Source organism: Squalius cephalus, assembly GCF_949319135.1.
Source record: "Squalius cephalus genome assembly, chromosome: 22".
Classification (NCBI taxonomy): Eukaryota; Metazoa; Chordata; class Actinopteri; order Cypriniformes; family Leuciscidae; genus Squalius; species Squalius cephalus.
In genome coordinates this window covers 2,907,585-2,931,390 of record NC_137143.1, presented here as the reverse complement: position 1 = coordinate 2,931,390, position 23,806 = coordinate 2,907,585, and the positions used below count along the sequence as shown (strand labels likewise).

At 37.3% G+C, this 23,806-nt stretch overlaps 1 protein-coding gene across 1 annotated transcript in view; it reads left to right on the top strand.

Annotated features, from left to right (window-relative positions):
• phactr3b (phosphatase and actin regulator 3b) overlaps positions 1-23,806 on the top strand; it is a 79,186-nt gene that overhangs the window by 1,163 nt on the left and 54,217 nt on the right. The gene's annotated exons all lie outside the window — the stretch shown is intronic.

Genomic DNA, 23,806 nt, shown 5'->3' with positions numbered 1-23,806 from the left:
GATGTAACTTAATATTACCGCCTCAAAGTGAAAATAAGAGAAAAAATTGGCAAGCACTTTCTCAATCTGGCAAAAAGAAGTCTGCTTAAATGTAATGAATGTGCATTTGTAGTGTACATCAAAATCCATGTGAAGATAATGGTGATGAAATATAAGGACACTTTCAAAAGTGTACTTTTTATAATAATTTAAAGTACTTTCTTTTTTTTTTTTTTTTAATAATAGCACACTTATTTTGATGTGTTGACTATAGTAAAGCACATGGAAAGTGCTTGATTATGAAAATGAAGGTAGTGTTTTTTAACATTTAAAGTTCACATATTTTAAATGCACTAAGTTGCAACTTTATCATTACAAATGTATAATTACAAATATGTTCAAATGCAAGACATACAAGTTTCAGGTGAAATGACAGTATATTGTAATTTATCATGAATGCTTCTCAGTGCATTCAGCAGCACACCGCCATATTTCAATAACAAGAGAAGTAATTATAACATTACTGTATGTTTATGCAAATTAAATAACAGATCTAATTTATATCTTTATTTGTTAAGTGGGTTAAAAAAGATCTCTAAAGCAGTCTAAAAGCATTTCATATAAATTCAAACTATTATACATTTTCATTTAATTGCAATTAACATCCATTTAAGTGTCCGGAAAAAATACATTCACTTGGCACTTAAGTATTTAAAGTATATTATTTTTCATAATAAGTAAAAGTATGCTAAAGTGTGTTGTTGTTTTACTTTTACTTTATGCAATAAGTTGGTGTTTACAAGTTAACAACAACCAGCACTTCTGAAAGAACTGATCACTGATTTGCCAGATTTCACTGTTAGTGGCTTCAAAACTCCTGTCATGATGAACTTCTGAGCTCAGCTGGTGTTAAAAGTGTTTAATCACAGAAACATGTACATGAAGTCAAAAGTATTATTAGAAGGGACTGATTGGTACACCAACAAAAGTCATTTTTTAAAAATCAAACTGCACATTTTTACTTTTACGGTGTTTCTGCATGGATCTGATAGGGAACACACACTGAACACATGTGAGCTGCTTTGATACAATGTACCGTAAATCTTTGGAAGATACTCAAGAGCTTGACTCAAGAACTAAGGTCGTCAAGAAATTGAATTGTGCTTCTCAAACAAGAACTAATGTGGGCGGGGCTTGATTTAGTCTCTGAGGAACTGATTGGATGCACTGTAAAAAGTGAACAGTTGGATTAACTTAAAAAAATAACTTCAATTGGTAACACCTAAAGAAATTAAGTTTTCTCAACTTAAATTATCACATTTTATCGTGAAAAACTTGATAATTTAAGTTGAGAAAACTTAACTTCTTTAGGTGTTACCAATTGAAGTAATTTTTTTAAGTTGATCCAACTGTTCACTTTTTACAGTGTGGTTGTGGTTTGCTATTGGTGGATCTCATGTGAGTGACAGGTCGCCCCACCCTCATCATCAGAGAAGAGATTCAGCATCCAGGGAAATAAAAAATACTGCACAATATGTGGTTTTTAGATTGTGATCAGTTTTGTGATCAGTTTTTTCTCCTGACGCATCAGTCCATATAATCATGTCACTGCACATCAGAATATTGGCACGAGCTGCATAACAAATTGCGACATGGCAGAGACGCCACTGGCCAAGCTTTCTCCTCGACGAAGCCTTTCATCCGTCACACACACACACACACACACACTGCGGCTTTCATCTCGCCTCTCGAGCTGCTCTTCAGAAACAGAGCCAAAGACAGATACAGTAGGAGAAAGAGGACATGACACACATGGAGTCTCCTAACTATAGACTGAGCCTCAGCTGCACTGCACACGCACTCATGACGTGCTTTGCCATGCAGGAACGGAGGGTTTAGGGCTGAAGAGGGAATATATCTGCAGATGTAGCCCACACTAACTAACCGCTGACCTGTTAGTCACACGTTCTCCAACCCGTCAGCGGATGTAAGGGCCGTTCCTCCACACTGTGGGCCGGCGAAGGCTCTGTTAAAACTGCAGCTCTGAGCCGATGACTGGACACACTGACTCATCTGCTGCTCAAGAAACACTTCATACTGTAATTTACACTGACATTCATGCGTCTCAGATGGATTATCTGGGCAATGTCTTATTGTATTCTGTGTCTGATATAGGGATGACGTATTTGTGTAGGCCAAAATCCGGAAACTTGTTGTATTTTAGCAATTCCTGTTCCATCATGAGTTATTGTGGTGAACACAAGCTCAAGATATTTTCAGATTTTTTTCTACAACATATGGAAAATACATCAGTAATGCACACTTGTGATTTTTTTTTTATAGCTCACAGGAATCATTCTCAGAACTTTCTGGCTTCTCTCAAAGTTATGAACAAACATTTTTTTATTTATATATATATATAGTTTACTATATATAGTAAAGTTAATAGAACGTCTGTTCAGAGTTATCTGGTCTTTAATAAGCATTTTCAAAGCATTAGCTCAAAAACTTTATTTCTACATTGTTCGTGGAATGTTTTTTTCCTCTGAAACATTTTAATTGGACATTTGTCTAATGTTTTTACGACACTGTAAAATCTAATAGTTAGAAAAAGCTTGTGATAAAGCAACTGATTGCCTTAAAGTCCTCCTGTGGTCAATTATTTTATACCTTAAAACTCATCTTTGATCACTAAAATTAAATTAAAAATTCTTCATGCCTTAAAATATCTTAAATGTAACTCGACACCCTTGCCTCATTTAGTATGCGCAGTTCTATGAATATGCAAATGAGCCCCGCCTCCACTCACTCACTCAGCTCAGAGATCCACTGGTTGATGATCACACGTTGATCTGATTGGTTACAAGGTAGTTTGTGACGTCAGAAACACCAGCGATTTCAAAGCGTGTTTTTGAGACTGTCTTTGGTTCACTGCAGTTTTAAGGAGGAAATACTCAGCAATGCTGTCCACTTATGAATTTACACATGCTTTGTCTTAAAGCAGATTAAAAACATCACATAGACACATAAACTACATTAAAAGCTGGATTTTCACTAAAGGGGGACTGTGAAAAAACGAATTAAAGTGAAATAGAAATAGTATGTGGGACTGACAAATGCTAAGTTATAGTTCACTTACACAAGAGTTCTAGTAACTAAAAAAGAACTGAGAATAGAAACTAAACTAAACTAACTAAAACTAGAGAGTACTTGATCATTTACTTCAAATAAAATGTAATTGTTACCATAGTTTTGCATGCTGAATGTTCTGAAAGTCGTGACTCAAGCATGGTCTATTGAAAGATATTGTCAGAGGGAATATTTCAGCCCAATTAAAAGTTTCACAAGGTGTTTATGATATAAGTGTTAGCAATAAAATTGTAAAATTGTGACTTAGGGAAATGAGTGAATGCAACTAGAGAAACATAACTGCTGAAGAGGAGGAAATGAGTAAAAGGCTATTAAGAATTGCCCTGCCTCAAAATACTCTTGCTTTTTTTGCCTGGCAAAATGGCACTCAAACCAATCAATTAATCTTAACTTGGGTTTTCTGAGTAAACAAGGCATTGTATGTGAATAGTGCAGATTGCTGGATTTTTACAATTAAGTTAAGACAGTAAGTAAAGTTAACTAAAGAGTGTTAGATTGAACAACTGTTGGATTTTACAGTGTACTTGTTTCAGAAGATTCAAAAGTAACATTTACATAATGTTTCCAAAATTATAAAATGGGATGTTCCACGTTCGCATAACTGAAACGTATTGAAAAAATATAAGTCCCCCTGTAGTCAATAATTGTATCCCTTTAAACTCATCTTTGATCACCAAAGATATATTTAAACATTTTATCCTGGAAAAAATGCCTTAAAATATCTTGAATGTAACTCGACACCCTTGCCTCATTTAGTATGCGCGGTTCTATGAATATGCAAATGAGCCCCGCCTCCACTCACTCACTCAGCTCAGAGATCCACTGGTTGACGATCACATGTTGATCTGATTGGTTACAAGGTAGTTTGTGACGTCAGAAACACCAGCGATTTCAAAGCGTGTTTTTGAGACTGTCTTTGGTTCACCGCAGTTTTAAGGAGGAAATACTCAGCAATGGTGTCGACTTATGAATTTACACATGGTTTGTCTTAAAGCAGATTAAAAACACCACATAGACATATAAACAACATTAAAAGCTTGATTTTCACCACAGGGGGACTTTAATAAAATAGACATTTAGAACATTCAGAGAACATTCAGAAATAACATTTTCATAACTTAATGTGAACATTTGCAAAACGTTCTTGGGCCGTTCACACAGAATGTGTTTTTCCATTCCGCTGCTACTTTTCCATTGTTTTTCTATACGTAAACGTGCTAGACGGACATCTTTAAAGGCACACAGTTTCTGTTTTTCTGAAACAGCGCCCCCTAGAGTCGCTGTGGAGTACTTGTATTTAACGTTACTGTCGTAAATAGCACTCACGCAGAGCCGTCTCTGCACTCTTCCGACCACGCTTTCTTCATTTTCTTCATCGACTCTGCCATGATTCACGTCTGAAATGCGTGCTAGTGTCTTCCATAGAGGCTCTTCATGTGTTGTTGTTCGGAGCGAGAGTCGTTTTTGAGCATCGGTCGACTTATTTTTGTCTGGTCCGCACCTTTGGCTCTTATCGGACGCCGTCAGGGTTTTTTGGACCAATTCAGCATGTTGAATCACCGTCGGTAAGAGAGAGAACTCTGATTGGCTGTCCAGCTTAGAGAAGGAGTCAGTGCATGAGAACGCACATGCGAGTTGACAGTCTCCTTTAGTCCATTTGGTGTGTTCAAGCACAGCTTTTTGGCCATCGAGAGGCGATGACACATTCAGCTTTCATCACCGCCAGTTCTTTGACGTCGGCTTGGTGTGTCCCGGCCTTGTGAGCTGGGTACTTGTTGTGAGAAGGGCGGTTGCTAACGAGTGTTTAAATGGGACTCCAGAGGTTGTCTTGGACATTAAACATCATCAGCTGAACAGGGAAACTCATCGACTCACACCCTCGTTGTGTTTATAATCACTCCTGCAAACTATTCTAACTCAAACTTCCAGAGAAAATACAAGTCGTCAGAAGCTTAATGATGGCGACGTTGAAGTTGGGCAGTTCGTTTAGCCTACGTTTAGATTATTACGTCTGCCGATTGTATTGAGGCTTCAAAATTAATAAAAGTTATGTTCATTTGTGAATATGATTGTGAAAACAAAACATGCAAGAATCGGTCGTGGACGATGGCTGCCTCTGAAAGTGTGTGTGTGCAGGAACAGATTGATCCCTGCACGCCGCTATAAACACCGATGACTTCTAGCACTGACAGGTTCTGCAACAGAGAGATGAAGAATTTTAATCAACAATGCTTTACTGAACACCAGCTCAAACAGTCGGTCTGCCGAGACCCGAGCCAGATCCACCATCAGGGCTGACATGAGGCTAAAGCGGTGTCCGGCTGTCAAAGAGGTCAATCTGGTGACAGATGACCAGCACTCGCTGTGATTGCAGAGGACGATCAGCTGTGAGCGGCTGTCACACGGAAAAATGAAAACAAAGCAGGAGAGGAGAGAGATCAACCCGAGTCCTGACAACCAATATATCACAAAGCGAGTCCTGCATTGACAACCTACCATTGCTAATACCGTACATATATGTGGCCTATAGAGTCCCTCGATCACAAATATTCCCATATCTTACCTTGCATGGCTGATGTCTGTTCTCAACAAGCCTGAGTCGTCTGGGTTTAGAATTGAAGATGTTGATAATAAGAGGGATGCCGGCGCTCGCATGATTAGGTATCCTCTTTAAATCGATAGTTCAACTCTTCTATCTGTCTGTAAAAGTTATGTAATATGACAATGTTTACAAGCTGTTTTATTGATATCTTTCTGTGGATGATTGAGCAATTACATGAGACATGAGACAAGGTGTACGGTATCTTTCAACATTCCTCCTGATGTTCATTGATGTTTATTTGGTGCTGTAACTAGTAAGGAGGAAGAGATGACCGGTTCACGAGCCGCTTGAACTGGTGCCTCAGCGATCTGCACACATTAAAGACACCACACGCTAAAACCACATTTATTGACTGAATTTCAGCATAAATAGACTCAATTTGAAAGCTGAGACTTTTCATATCAAAAGTACCAACACACTAAAACACTCAAAACTATTGAAAGCTTGTTTCTGCCACAGAATAAAACATTTCAAAAGGTAATTGCGACTTTATATCTCACAATTCTGACTTTATAACACGCAATTGTGAGTTTATATCACGCAAATCTGACTTTATAACACAATTCTGACTTTACGTCTTGCAATTCTGACTATATAATACGCAATTCTGACTATATAACACGCAATTCTGACTATATTAAACGCAATTCTGACTATATAACACGCAATTCTGACTATATAACATGCAATTCTGACTATATAACACGCAATTCTGACTATATAACATGCAATTCTGACTATATAACATGCAATTCTGACTATATAACACGCAATTCTGACTATATAACACGCAATTCTGACTATATTAAACGCAATTCTGACTATATAACACGCAATTCTGACTATATAACATGCAATTCTGACTATATAACACGCAATTCTGACTATATTAAACGCAATTCTGACTATATAACACGCAATTCTGACTATATAACATGCAATTCTGACTATATAACACGCAATTCTGACTATATAACATGCAATTCTGACTATATAACATGCAATTCTGACTATATAACACGCAATTCTGACTATATAACACGCAATTCTGACTATATTAAACGCAATTCTGACTATATAACACGCAATTCTGACTATATAACACGCAATTCTGACTATATAACACGCAATTCTGACTATATTAAACGCAATTCTGACTATATAACACGCAATTCTGACTATATAACATGCAATTCTGACTATATAACACGCAATTCTGACTATATAACATGCAATTCTGACTATATAACATGCAATTCTGACTATATAACACGCAATTCTGACTATATAACACGCAATTCTGACTATATTAAACGCAATTCTGACTATATAACATGCAATTCTGACTATATAACATGCAATTCTGACTATATAACACGCAATTCTGACTATATAACACGCAATTCTGACTATATAACACGCAATTCTGACTATATAACATGCAATTCTGACTATATAACACGCAATTCTGACTATATAACACGCAATTCTGACTATATTAAACGCAATTCTGACTATATAACACGCAATTCTGACTATATAACATGCAATTCTGACTATATAATACGCAATTCTGACTATATAACACGCAATTCTGACTATATTAAACGCAATTCTGACTATATAACACGCAATTCTGACTATATAACACGCAATTCTGACTATATAACATGCAATTCTGACTTTATAACACACAATTGTGAGTTTATATCACGCAATTCTACTTTATAACACACAATTGTGAATTTATATCACACAATTCTACTTTATAACACGCAATTGTGACTTTATATCACGCAATTGTGACTTTATATCACGCAATTCTACTTTATAACACACAATTGTGAATTTATATCACACAATTCTACTTTATAACACGCAATTGTGACTTTATAACACGCAATTGTGACTTTATATCACGCAATTCTACTTTATAACACGCAATTGTGACTTTATATCACGCAATTCTACTTTATATCACGCAATTGTGACTTTATATCACGCAATTCTACTTTATAACACGCAATTGTGAGTTTATATCCAGCAATTCTGACTTTGTCTCGCAATTCTGACTTTATAACACGCAAATCTTACTTTATAACATGCAATTCTGACTTTATAACACACAATTCTGACTTTATAACACGCAATTCTGACTTTATCTCTTGCAATTCTGACTATATAACATGCAAATCTGACTTTGTATCATGCAATTCTGACTATATAACACAATTCTGACTTTAGAACAAGCAATTCTGACTTTATAACACACAATTGTGACTTTATATCACGCAATTCTACTTTATAACACGCAATTGTGGGTTTATATCCAGCAATTCTGACTTTATAACACGCAAATCTTACTTTATAACATGCAATTCTGACTTTATAACACACAATTCTGACTTTATAACATGCAATTCTGACTTTATAACACACAATTCTGACTTTATAACATGCAATTCTGACTTTATAACATGCAATTCTGACTTTATAACACACCTTTATGTCTTGCAATTCTGACTATATAACACAATTCTGACTTTAGAACAAGCAATTCTGACTTTATAACACACAATTGTGAGTTTATATCTCGCAAATCTGACTTTATAACACAATTCTGACTTCATAACACACAATTCTGACTTTATGTCTCGCAATTCTGAGGAAAAAGTCGCAATTATCTTTTAAAATGTTTTATTCTGTGGTGGAGACAAGCTTCCATACAAAACACCTTGGAAAGCCCTGGCAAACATTTTAGCATCGTAGCGCAATCTTTGCACCAGTAAAATCTGGTTGAGATATTTCCTTCCACACTGATCTTAGACCAGTATCTAAGCTGTAAATGGTATAGTGTTTGGCTGGTCTCAGATCAGTATGAAGCTTTGCAGATCAGTCTCTCAGTCCCCAAAGTCGCTCCAGGGTGTCTTGATCTGGATTAGCCGCTTCGACAGCAACCTATAGGATCAGCTTTGCTCTTACATCAAAGACCACCCCACATCAAACATCAAACACCACCCCACTCTTTACCCATGATTCTCCCTGACTTTCATTGGATAAGACTCTTAAATGTTCCACCAATTTTAGGACTATTAGATTAAGACCCCCCCCCCCCCCCACCCCCCATTTGTGTTCATGTTTTATTAATCAGCCATCTATATTTAGCCGTTGTAGGATTTTTGCAGTGAATATTCAGAGCGGTGATTAATCCAGAGGTCTTCAACTGTTTTGTGGTTGGGAACGAAACCCACCGCAACATGACTTCTGTTACAGACCTCACAGAAACATGCCAGCTCGATTTCCTTCTGAACGTATGATCACATTCCATAATTAATTATTGATTATTGAGCATATAAAGGACTAGGGAAACTTCGTGAATGACTGTAGAGGTCTGTAGAGTTTTAGACGCCGATTTTACAACCCCATTTCCAGAATAGTTGTAAATGCCAGACATTTTGTAAAATGCAATAAAATCAAGAATCTGTGATTTGTTAATTCTCTTGAATCTTTATTTAGCTGACAAATGCACAAAGAAAATATTTCCAATGATTTCACTGACCAACTTAATTTTATTTTGTAAATATAAACCAGTGTTGATTTTGATGGCTTCCACACACACGTTTACCACTGTGTCCCATCATCTTTCCTTTTAATTGCACTTTTTAATCATTTGGGAATTGAGGATACTAATAGTTGCAGTTTTGCAAGTGGAATATTTGCCCAATTTCGTCTGATATAAGACATCCACTCAACAGTCTGCGTTCATCACTGTCCGATCCTCCGTTTCATGATGGGTCATACATGTTCAATAGAGGCAGATCTGGACTGCAGGCATCAGGCACATCTCTTCTGTGGTGAAGAGTGTCTAGAAACCACTCATTTTTAGCATGTGCAGAATGAGGCCCAGCATTGTCTTGCTTCCCAGGAAAGATGTCATCTTGATGGCAGTTTATGTCTCTGTACAATCCAAATATATGCCTCCATGTCAGTGATACCTTCATACATATGCAATTCACCCATGCCGTTTGCACTGATGCACCCCAGTACCAGGACATGTGTTTGCTTTTGCACCCGTCACTGATGAAAATCTGGATGATCCATTTCATCTTTGAGACTGAGAACTTGATGTCTGTTTTTCCCATAAACAAGCTGAAACATGGACTCATCTGACCACAGCACACATTTCGAACTCGGCGGCATCTCCACAAAGAACTGATGTATAGCTTTCTCCTTGTGTAACAGAGATTCAGTTGCATTTCTTGATGCGGCATCAGACTGTGTTCAGTGAAAATGGTTTTCTAAAGTACTCCTGAGCACATGTGGCTGTATTCAACAGAGCAGCATGATGGTTTCTCATGCAATGGCGTCTGATGGCTCTAAGGTCACACACATTCAACGGAGGTCTCCTGGTTTGCCCTGCACAGACTGAGCTTTCTCTGGATTCCCTGAATCTTTTCACAATGTTATGTGTGGTAGATGGTGAAGGACATAAATTGCATTGAGAAATGTGATTTTTATATCACTCATATATGGCACAAAGTGGAAAGCCATGACCCATCTTTGCTAGCAAAGACTGAGAAGCTCCTTTATCACCCAAACATGAGACCCTCACCTATTACCAATTCACCTTCTCACTGTGGACTGTTTCAAAAGAGTTGGACAATCTAACTTTTATAACCTTTTCACTTTTATTTTGCCTCTGTCCCAATTTTTTTGTAGTGTGTTGCAGCCATCAGTATCAAAAGTTGTATATATTTACAAAATACAATTATGTTGGTCAGTGAAAACATTGGAAAACTTTTCTTTACTTTTGTCAGTTAAAAAAAAGGTTCAAGAGAATTAACAAATCACAGATTGTGAATTGTATTGCATTTTACAATCTGTCCCAACTTTCCTGGAAATGTGGTTGAATGGGCCTTATCATCTGTTGTTTCTTTCTGTAGCTTTTTCTATCATAAATCTGAACTTTGTATATCAACTGGCTCTAGATTTCCTAGCTTTTAGTGTGAATTATGGATGACTGGAATCACTGGATCTGTTATAGATAAAGATGATTCAGCAGCTTAGGAATCAAAAGCAATGATAATAGTAGCTTACAAGAGTGCACTGATGAAAAAAAAATGGTGTAGGATTTAATTTGAAACCATTTTCACTCAGATATTGCTTGTAAATTTCAAAAGTAATTTTAAAGAAGGGGCAAGTAACACATTTAATTTAAGGAGACCTATTATGCAAGGTCTTGATTGTGTGTTTGTGCTCTACTAGAACAGTTTTTCCTGCTTGAATGTTGATTATTTTCCTCATATTCTCCATTGTTGCGGCTCCTCTCTTCCCAGTCTGTCAGTAACGCTCTGTTTAGTTCCTGTCTCTATGAAGCCCCTCCTTCTGAAAAGCACACTGTGCTCTGATTGGTCGACTGGAGCAGTGTGTTGTGATTGGTCGAGCGCTTCGAGTGTGTTTGGGAAATGTCCCATCTCTTACCATAACCACCAGTTTAACACACTACTAACTAACTCAACCAGGCCCCGCCCCTTTATTCTGCGTATGAATTATTATAATGAGGAATATTGTGACGTGTTCGTTCCCGGGAGAAACTCAAGACTACAATGGAGGCGTTTCAGGAGTTCAGAAACAGTGACACTGATATAGAGAATATGTATCAAGGGAGCATATCGGCACACTACAGTCTTGCCATTGTAAGTCCACAAGATCGCAAATTGCTCCATTAGTGACATGTAATTTAATGCTTCAACCACAGATGGCGACAGAGAGGCTATTCAGGCCATAGTGCAGCTTGTATAAAAGCGCCTGCTAAATGAATGTAAATTTGAATGATTCAAATTGATGGGTGTTTGACTATGATTTCACTTTTCTAACTTTAGTTAGTGTGTGATGTTGCTGTTTGAGCATAAACAACATCTGCAAAGTTACAACACTCAAAGTTCAAAGCAAAGGGAGATATTTGCTTTTACAGAAATCGCTTTTTAAGGACTACAACAAATGGCTGGTAAGGACTACAATGAGCTTATTCAGGGTTAGTGACATCACTAATCCTAAAATTTACATAAACCCCGCCCCCGGGAACGCGATTTATAGATTATCATGACAGAATATGCTAATCAATGACTAGAAGATAGTTAACTCAACATCAGCTTCATAAATTCATCAACTAACCATTCAGAAATGTCCTGTTGCTTCTACATGTTGTCACTTCCTCTTGAGTCTCTCCATTATACTCCGACTCCGGTTTGAACATAAAAGGCTAAACATTTTGACACACACACACACACACACACACACACACACACACACACACACACACACACACACACACACACACACACACACACACACACACAAGCTCTTGAAGCTCCGCCCTCTGTGCCGGGACCAGCAGCTCATTTGCATTTAAAGGGACACACACAAAAACGGTGCGTTTTTGCTCACCCTGAAAAATATCAGTAGAGTATTCTGAGCTTAAACTTCACACACACACTCTGGGGACATCAGAGACTTATTTTACATCTTGTGAAAAGGGCATTATACCACCTCTTTAATGATTCTTGAGTCTTTTTGACTGATCCATTACAAAGAACCCTCTCATTAAGATCATTAGGAGGACACCTGCAAATTGGTCCATGCGGTTCTCTGTAAGTTTGTTGTGGTTACAGGCAACCAGAGAGAATAACGCAATAGAAAGATGCGTTTTCTCCTTATTATGCTCCTTGTATGATATTCACCAGATCCTAGTTTTTATCTCACATTTTAACTTGCAGCTCAGATAAACATTTCTATCAACCGACATTAGACACAAATCAACATTTCATGTCTATGTATACATTTTTTGGTAAGTAATAAGTGGGATAGTCCGCTGGTAATTATCACAAAATAAACCCCTTTAGGAAGACACAAGTCTTCCCCACTTTGCATCGGGTTCCAGATCACCCTGTCTAGGAATAATTTGCGATAACAACTTTACTGCATTAATGAAGGACTCTGCATCTATTGCTCCTCGCATGTATTATAAAATGCACTGACCTCTGTTCGTAAAGCTGTGTGTAAGAGGCGGGACATTAATAAATGAGAGTCCTGTGACATTATTTGAGGCACGCTGGGAAGTGTCGGAAAAAGCAGGCGCTCTAAAAAAAGGCCTGTTCCCCTGAGGACTGGGAAAATGGTGCTAAAGAGGGAGGTTAAGAGACAAGCGGCCCTGCCAAAAGGATCTGCAGGGGTTGAACATTTCTGTGAAAGTCTCGCTACTGCTGAGACAGCAATTTATAAAGTTTGTCTGCGCTGTGGAAACCCTTAGCACATCCCAAAACGATGCTTCGACTTCTGAGGAATTAATCACATCTGGTGACTTGTGAGGGGATTGCAAGTGCGTTTGGTTCTGGTTCTCTCTGGTGGGGCTGTGAGTAGTTTAGGATGTGGAGGCCAGTGTTACGTGGCCACCTGTCCGACAGCAGGGGTTACGCTGTGCTGCGCTTTGGGCAAGTCCTGTCCAAGGTCACTGATGACGCATTAGTCTCATGTGACATTCGGTTTCACTGTATGAACGTGCAGAGCTCTGAGGGACAGACACATGCAGTAGCAATGCTGTAATGGTGCATTACACTTGATTAGGCATTATTTTTATGGTCCACTATAGACATTCTGTCATTAGAGTTTCAGACCTCGGCATTAGAGTGTATTGTCAGAATATGATTTTCTAATTTGCATTAGATGTTATAAAGCTAATGTACGTAATCAGTCAGTTTATTTGTTGAATTAAGAATAAGTTTCTTCACATTATCAGTCCAGTGAAACAACAGTTTATTTTTTCCACAAGATAATGTGTAACTGCCATAGTCACAACCCAATCACTTGCATTTATCAGTCTTATTCACTTCCTCATCAATTCCTTGTATTCATTTAGTAGTTGTTAGTTACTCTTGTTTATCTTTTTGTTAATAAAATCCATTTTATCACACTTGTGTCTTCCTTGTGTTGATAACACAGTAAGAAGTTATACAATATCTTACAGATCCTTCAGATTGGTCATTTGACAAACTCCCTCCAATTTATTCATCAATCTTGCTAGATTGTACTTTAGTGTCAAGGTGAGACTGAAAGAAAGCGGTATCTGTTAGACTGGGTAAACCCAGCCGATCTGTCGGCGATGTGATTTCGCCCTGGAGCTCAGGCTGGACACCTGTACATTCTTCTATCCTGCTTCCGTTACAAACCTGCGGGGACCAATCACAAACCGGCTTATCCACCTGACGCGCTATTGGCGGGTTTAATCCAATCCAATTCCTATTAACCTCTCGACGATGCTCAATGGCTTCTTTAGTTTAGCAAACAAATCGCTCGAGTGTGTGTAAATACCACTCACTTTCATGTGTTTTTTTACACAACCTGCAAAACTCGCTGGATGGCATTGCTCTTCTGCAAACCACTGATCAATGCTCCAAACCGACACGTTTGTTGACACGTTTCCTGAGTTTTCGCTGCAAAGTACGTCACCTGGATCGTTGGTCTGATTGGTTGAAGGACTATCCAGTTGTGTACAGAGTCATTTGAGCTCTGCCCGTTGATCAGAAGAAACTACAGAGCAGACTCTCCAGACTAATGTTCAATCTTAAAAGACTGAGCTTGGTCTGGTGATAGCCAGACTAGACATTCTGCTAATTATAAGTAACTTTGCAACTGCACGTCAACTAACTGTCATTAGAGTATTAGTAGACTGTTAGGTTTGGGTTCGGGTTTGTAGAATGTGTGTTGAGGAGTATCAAAATAAATTGTCAGCTGATATTAATTAAAATTTCCTTATAATTTACTCACCACCACTTCATCCAAGACGTTCATGTCTTTCATTCTTTAGTCGAAAATAAATTTCCAGGATTTTTCTCCATATAGTGGACTTTGAAGATCCAAATGTGAGTTTCAGTGCAGCTTCAAAGTCTCGACACGATCCCAGCCGAGGAATAAGAGTTTTATCTAGCCAAACAATCGGTAATTTTATAAAAATAATAAACATTTATATACTTTTTAACCACAAATGCTCGTCTTGCACTAGCTCTGCGATGCGCCACACATTACGTAATCACGTTGAAAGATCACGAGTGACGTAGGCGGAAGAACCGACCTAGTGTTTACAAAGCGAACGTCCAAAGACTGTCAAAGACTGCCATTTACACACAAAAAAAAGAAGAAAAAAAAAAGGTAAAACAATGATGTTGGACGATTTTGATGTTGGAGGACAAAATGAGATGGAGTTTTTCGCCTTACCCTACATTTCTGAACTGGAACACGCGTGACCTTTCAACGTGATTACATAATGCGTGGCGCATCACAGAGATAGTGCAAAACCAGCATTTGTAGCTAAAAAGTATATGTATTATTGTTTTTAAATGTTTGATCGTTTCACTAGAGAAGACCCTTATTCCTCGGCTGGGATCGTGAGCCGTTTCAAGCTGCAATGAAACTGCAATTTGGGCCTCAAAAAACCTTCATTTCTTTTCGACTGAAGAAAGAAAGACATGAACATCTTGGCTGACGTCGGGGTGAATGAATTATCATTATCAGGCCTTTATAGTTAGTAGAATGTCTATAATGTCTAAGTGTTACCAAAAACTTGATCAATAAAATACAAAAAATGCATCATCTTTCTGATTTCACATAATATAATTTCAAAAATAAATGTAATTTAGTATTACCTGGAATGTTTATACAACTAATTATGAGTTAACTAAAAGAAATAAGAACACTACTGACGAATGTCCTTATTGAATCAGTTAATCCTAAATCTGTTTGATAAAAGTAATGTTTCCCAAAACTCAACTCAGCAAACATGAGATGTTTTTCAAAGAAGTCCTTTTGATATTTTTATATTAGCAAAGTATTAAACATCCCTAACACAATGTATGATATAGTCAGCTGATTGTATTATTTTGTTAGTTTTTAATGTAAATTTTATTTTGTAATCCTAAAACTGTAAAGTAATCAAGTAACTTTCCAGTGCGTAATATGTCAAATGTGATCGGCAGCAAATGTTTTTGCATTCATTTTTATAATTTTTGTGGTGTTTGTAGGGTGAAGTAAAAGCCAGTTTTGCTGCGTCACACTACACTCCTCCGCTCTGGAATAGGTGTAATCTGTCAAGCTGACAGCAGTGTTTGTAAAACTGAATACACACCCTTGTAGTCAAACTCCAGTCACTGGCTTCTCCAGATCCACTCCTACTCCGTACCATCCAGAGATGTCCCCGTCTTCCCAAGTTGGAACAGAATAATGACGCCACTGAAACACCTCACTCCCATTGGCTGGTTCGGATGAGTGACAGGGGGAGGCGGGGCCTCAGCTTGAAGCTAAAGCTGGAGCTTGAAAGAGAAAGTGTGAGTGTGTGTTTTTGCGCTGACCAGCTTGTAAAAGCAGGCTTGAGAGAGCAGAGAGATTATGAACTGTAGCCATCACTCAAGACGCTCCACACTTCATTAAATCGACATTTGCACACGCCGCCAGAGAGCAGATTAGCTCAAACGCCAACAGCTCTCGAGAAACGAGACGATGGGAACAGACTGGCACGTAAAACCTCCTGCACGTCAGTCAGGGAAAACCAAGGGATGCAAAACAAACCAGAACAATGGGTTATGTTAGAGATGCACCGATGTATTGGCTATTGGTATCGGCTGAGAAATGTAATATCGGTGAATCTCTATGATAGATTTATAATCAGTCATAGTTAGGATAGAAAAATAAACATCAAAATGGAGGAGAAATAGTTTTCATATCTTTTGTCATTGATGTCTAGGCCTGTGCATCCATTCAAACTCTTTTCGCAAGGAGCGAGCCAAATTAGACAGATGCCAGCATGGACTGATCCTCCAAAACCGTGAACTAAACCACGGTAAAAGAGTTTTTTACACTTTATTTCGAAAGTCCACTTTAGACATTCATACTTGCATTCAGACTGCAAGCAAATCGGATATTTTTCTTGCATCAGATCTTTTCAGGCAGACTGTCCGCACTGTTAGTGATCAAATAAGATTGTGTGTCCAGTCCTGATCGCTAATGTGGATCAGATAACATCATATTTTGAGTTTCTGTTGATTAAACCAATCTCCATTGTATTAACAAAAACAAAACAAAAAATATATATATTTCAATGAACTCAATTCTACAGTGATAGTCCATCTGACTTGTGTATGATATCCCAAGTCTTCTGAAGTAATATGAAGTATTTTTGTGATGAACAAACCTGAAATTCAAGCTGTTGGTCACTGATCATTTCAATCTCCAGTGAACCGATAACCACTGTGACTAGATGAACTCGAGAACCGTATACGTTTGTTTCATGAACAAATTATACCAACTATAGTTTTATGAATCAACTGATTCATTGAAGATTTGACTCAAAAGAACAATTCGTTCATGAATTGCTACTGTTCTACTATTAATCGCTAACATTTCCAGGGAATAACATTCCTTTTAATACATTCACACTGCAGTGTCTTATTTTAAGGGTATCTTTGTTTACTTATATCTATTATCATTAGGTCGCCACTTGATGGCAAATGTAAGTGAGTCCTGAAACAAAACCAGTTGAGAAGCAGAGAACATCCCATAAGGTCATGTGTGTCGGGGGGGTTGGGTTTGCTGACCTCCATAGGGAGCCCCATATGCCATTCAACCCTATGTTTTGCTTTTTTATCTCCATGCCATGCTAATTTGAAATTGCCCTGAGGGAGTGCAGTTAAGAGCCATCATCCATGCGCTCCCGACTGTTGCAAGAGTCTTTATGAATGATTCACGCATTGACCTAAATGCTTGCAGAACTGAATAACACCAAAAAACACGCATTGAAAAAACACGCCGACCTGATCCACCTCTAACTGTGTGAGAAGTCTCCCAAATAAACACATTGCGTAGAACATGCCAGTCTTTTTGGTGCATGCACAAACATCAGAGAAAAGTCATCGTGACGCATCATACGTTAAGCCATACGGCTTGAAAAATGGATGTTTTGCATTTGGAACGGAGAGATTTTCCCTCGTTTTGTGAGGTAATTATGGCAGCATGCTGATGCCCAGCAGGACGGATGAAGCTGTCGCTCTCCCACACATCAAAGCAAGCGCGAGAACGAGGGATTGAGAGAAAAACAACACACTCAGAGAGAGGTCATGAGTCAGGGCTCATTCAGTCCCCTGTGATTGAGCTCTCATTTACACACTTGTGAAAAACAACAACACACAACTGATTTTTAGGGCTTTAGCTATCAGGATTGTCCATGTTCATTATCATTATGGATTATCATCCTTCTAGTATACAGGAAATTGTAAAATATGACTGATTATTTAAATGTTTTGCAGAGTAAATGACTTCATATCCTTCTGAAAGAGAAGTAAAATTTTGCATGATTAAAAAAAAAGTACTTATTTAAATAAAATAGTGTGAACTGAATGTAATGTTTTCGGAGACTTAATTGCATGTTATTTACAATTGAATTAAAATGTATCATAGTTGAAATTTATATAAAATGCAATGAAAATCAAGTTGTTTATGTGTCTATGGCGTTTTTAATCTGCTTTAAGGCAAACCATGTGTAAATTCATAAGTCGACAGCATTGCTGAGTATTTCCTCCTTAAAACTGCAGTGAACCAAAGACAGTCTCAAAAACACACTTTGAAATCGCTGGTGTTTCTGACGTCACAAACTACCTTGTAACCAATCAGATCAACGTGTGATCGTCAACCAGTGGATCTCTGAGCTGAGTGAGTGCGTGGAGGCGGGGCTCATTTGCATATTCATAGAACCGCGCATACTAAATGAGGCAAGGGTGTTGAGTTACATTCAAGATATTTTAAGGCATGAAGACATTTTTTTCCAAGGTAAAAACCTTTAAATATGTCATTTTGGTGATCAAAGATGAGTTTTAAGTGATACAATTATTGACTACAGGGGGACTTTAAGAGCCACTTAAGTAGGACTTACATTACATACATTATGTATGTATGGCGTACATCTTTATATGTAATTGAATTACTTCTGTTGTCTTTGAAATATGATTAAAGTGTGCTGCTAAATGTATTGATATGGTAAACAAAAATTTCCATTAACGTAATTTCAATTTCCATTTAAATATATTTATAATAACACATTTGAGGAACACATAATGAACTTGCAATACAAAGTTCTGCCATGAAACTCTAGATTGCACAGAATGACCGGTCCTTAACTCAATCTGCTTGCAATCACATCATTCTCCATAGGGCTCAGCTGATTGGTTCCTGCTGTATCAGTAGCCAATGAGCTTGCATGCTCAACCTTTAAATACGTGGTCAGCATTTGCTTTAGCATCTTCAGAAACCCTCCTCCTTCCCCAGCTCCACCTGTATAGATCTGCTCCGGGTCATTCATGTGCGCTTACTCGCTCACAGCAGTGTGTTGTGTGTGTATTGGCTATAGCAAGTCCCGTACTGTAAATGAACTATATAAGCTAATCTGACAATAATTGCGATCCACCACTTGCAATGAAGATGCAATTAAGTTGTATATGTCTTTTATTTAAAATCAATATCAAATGCATTTGGCAATCACATAATTCTGCCATCTCAGATGTGGTGTAAATAAATAGAGAGTGTCCCATATACTTTCCCAAAATGAAACTGAGCGTGTTCCTTATGCTCCTCTGCTGAGGTGAAGACATCCTCAGGGACTGAGATTATTCATTGAGCTGTTGAATTAATACTTGTATTACAGTCATGACAGCTGTTGTTTGCCTCGGACTGCTTAGATTTGATTAGTTTTACAACAGTGTCAAGTGTGTTTCTACCCAAATCCTTCAACTGCTGCCAAAATGTGTTGGAACTGAGTTTCAATGCATTCACAGAAGACACAGTTAATTATTTCATATGGTTATATAATATCTCTGTCAGGCCCCCCGAATGCGTTCATGTAAAAGCGGTTTAGTGGCACATAAAGATTTTATAAGTGTTGTTTTGTAAGTCCTGTTCTCTTTGTCTGTGCGAACGTTTGGCCCTGTAGAAGTGAACTGAGTGTCTGATGCTTTAGTCATTAGTCATTCTGTGTGTTCAGAGTCCGACTGTAAAGCTCACTTTCATCGAGCCGGATACTTTCCCAACCTGTGGCTGTTTAATCCGTGTCGGAGGAATCCCTCGTGCTCTTTCTCATCATCACTGTAGAGCCTCGGCTCCTGGCGGCGGAGATGATATAGGTCTTTTTCAGCGTGATTTAAGATTGTATGCTTTGAACAATCTTTGAACATTATCTTTTATAGATTATTGTAATCATACATTAGGTTGATTATATAGCCATTATTTAAACATCTGAATATACAATATTATGTATTAGTACACTATAACTTTCAAAAGGTGTGGGCTTTTTTAAATGTTTTTGACGTCTCAATATATTTTCATAATTTTCACTAAATTGCTAATAAATTTCACAAATAATCAGAGAAATGGCAAGTAACTCATTTAATTAAACGTGAAATTTTGAAAGACTGAAAAAGGATTTTCTTGTCAAATCTTATTTGATCAAAAAAACAGTAAAAACAAGTAATATTGTGAAATTTAAATTAAATTTAAAATAGCTGTTTTCTATGTGAATATATTGTAAAATGTAATTTATTCCTGTGATCAAAGATACATTTTCAGGATCATTAGTCCAGTCTTCAGTGTCACATGATCCAAGATCAAATATTAAATTGATTATATAGCCTAATATACATATATAATTAATATTTAAACATTTGAAATACAATATTATATATTAGTACACTATACCTTTCAAAATATTTGGGCTTGTATGATTTTTTAAATGTTTTTGAAAGACATCTCTTCATGCTCACCTCAAAATATTTTCATAATTTTCACTAATGAAATACTCAAATAAATGGCAAGTAACGCATTGAATTAAACATGAAATTTTGAAGTAGAAAGACTGAAAAAGCATTTTCTTGTAAAATGTACTCCAGTAAGTTTAAAAAAATAATATATTATTACAATTTAAAACAGCTGTTTTCTATGTGAATATATTTTGAAATGTACGTAATTGTGCTGTGATCAAAGCTGAATGTTCAGCATCATTACTCCAGTCTTCAGTGTCACATGATCCTTCAGAAATCACTCGATTTGATGCTCAAGAAACATTTATGATTATTATCAGTGTTGAAAACAGTCGTGCTGCTTCATATTTTTGTAGAAACTGTGATACATTTTATTTTTCAGGATTCTTCGATGAATAGAAAGCTAAAAAAACACAGCATTTATTTGAAATAGAAATCTTTTAAAACATTATAAATGTCTTTACTTTAAGAAAGAAAACATTATTGACCCTAAACTTTTGTGTACTGTAGGCTATATCATATATAATAAGCAAAATATAATGCTGATAACTGCTACCGTTGCCTTAACATCACGACCGCTCTCTTCCCTTTATGTCCTGCCTCATCATGAAAAATAAGAACAATCCTCGCTCTCAAAGACATTCACGACACACAAGCACGTATGAGACTGTTTGCTGTGAAGAAAAGCGGTTATTGTTCTGACTCAGACGTACTGTATACAAAAGCTTCTCTTTCAATTCTGGCCAGATTTTGTGTTGAAAATGTCTTCCAGGGACACATTCATATGCATCTCTTCTGTGGGGATGTCTCAAAGGTCGAGCTGCGTTCAGACGGAATAAATTATTAACACTCAGTTCACACTCGTAGTTTCTTTTGCTTCGGACCCCCCCCAACAAAAGAGACATTTAGTGCTGGTTCACTAAGCGTTAACACTGTTATTTTAAAACTGAACCTAAAGATACAAAACAAAAAACTGCTTTTATGACGGCCCTCACCGAACATCTGAAACACTGCTGTATGCTGGACTATGAGCTTGATGTGTGTAGCTACAGATATGGTGCGGTATTGATAAGCTGAGAACTCGTGAAGATATATATATATATATATATATATATATATATATATTATATATATATATATATATATATCTTCACGAGTTCTCAGCTTATCAATACCGCATATAGATAGATAGATAGATAGATAGATAGATAGATAGATAGATAGATAGATAGATAGATAGATAGATAGATAGATAGATAGATAGATAGATAGATAGATAGATAGATAGATAGAAAATATGTGAAGGAGTCAAAACAGCGTCAGGAATCCCTCCATCACAAATGAAGATCTGCTGACAGAACTAATGGCCAACGCAGCTCGCATGATGAGAAAAAACGTTTTGTCCTTTTTAGGGTCTCGTCTTGTGACATCACATCCTGTTTTGGGTTTGTTTAGATGTCTTTGGTCTGCGTTACCAGAGCCGGCTATCCCATAAGCGAACTAAGCGGCTGCTTAGGGCCCCGCCACCACTAGGGGCCCCCTAACTACAGATAGTACTCACCGGTGTCACCGCGGTTTAAGAGTCAACCAACCGTGTAAAATCGTTTTCTTCCCTGGACTTGGAAATTTGACCGCAAAAATGAAATCGGGTGCAGAAAAAAGGAGAAAAAATACCATTATAGCAGCGCTACTACTCTAACGAAATCCAAATTTTAATAAGTTTTTACTGTAGAATTATTTTTGCATTAATTTTTGAACTTGGCACATTACACAATGCACAAAGAGCCACCTATTGCATTTTCTGCACAATTCGCGGTGCTATTTCACTGCAGCCTCGGAGGGTGCGTTAAATTGGACATTATCCCATTATAGTAGAGCTACTACTCTAACGAAATACAAATTTTAATAAGTTTTTACTGTAGAATTATTTTTGCATTCATTTTTGAACTTGGCACATTACACAATGCACAAAGAGCTGCTTATTGCATTTTCTGCACAATTCGCGGTGCTATTTCACTGCAGCCTCGGAGGGTGCGTTAAATTGGACATTATCCCATTATAGCAGCGCTACTACTCTAACGAAATACAAATTTTAATAAGTTTTTACTGTAGAATTATTTTTGCATTCATTTTTGAACTTGGCACATTACACAATGCACAAAGAGCTGCTTATTGCATTTTCTGCACAATTCGCGGCGCTGTTTCTCGGCAACCAGACGGTGCGTTAAAGTGGACATTATCCCATTATAGTAGAGCTACTTCTCTAACGAAATCCACATTTTAAGCAGTTTTAACTGTAGAATTATTTTTGTATGAACTACATGTAATGTGCAACAATGACTCTGTAAAATGCAAAAAGTGTTACCTAGAGTTTTTATTAGATTTATGTAGCCTATATATTTTATAACTAAACATTTTATATACACATTTGGCTAATGATTGTTCGCTGAAGTAGTGTTTTTGTAGTTGGAATATATATAAAAATAAATACCAACTCAAACTAGAATCTTTTTCAGAATTTTTAATCTCTTTGATACATCAATATAGAATAATATGTTTAAATCACTTTAGAAGGAAGCAAAGAAATTACTGGTCCAACTTCTCCCTCTTTTTAAAGTGTGGAAAAGGGAAAAGAAGTTCAAAGATCGAGACTCCGCCATCACCTGTAGTAGGCCTATGCAACAACTTTATTGAAGATTTTTTAATACTAAAGGTTTAAATCTGTAATCTTTACTTTTACTGTTTCAGTGAGTGTACTTTAATAAGCAGTAAAATAATTGTGGGCAATCATGTTAAAAGAGGTACAGATGAAATGTGTAAGGGTTAGATTGTATACAGTTGCTGGTTTGCGGTGGCAATACTCCATTATTCACTGCAAGGCAGGGCCCCAAAATTATCCTGCTTAGGGCCCCCAGATTTACAGAGCCGGCCCTGCGCGTTGCGTTCATATTTCAGTCGAACCGCACCAGAGTTCGCTTGGAAGCGGATCGAGACCCATCATTCAGGGTTCGTTTCAATCGAGTGTGAACGCTAGGGGTGCAACAATATACCGCAATTCAAACATGCAACAATATGTATCGTGGATGGTGATGATATGTATTGTGTATAAAATGTAGTTTTAGTGTCAGTACTAATTAAACTGCGAATGTTGAATATAATAATGCAGTGGGGGAATGTTTGTGTAAAAAGTGTCCTACATTATTTTAAAAATATCTAGTCAGTGACC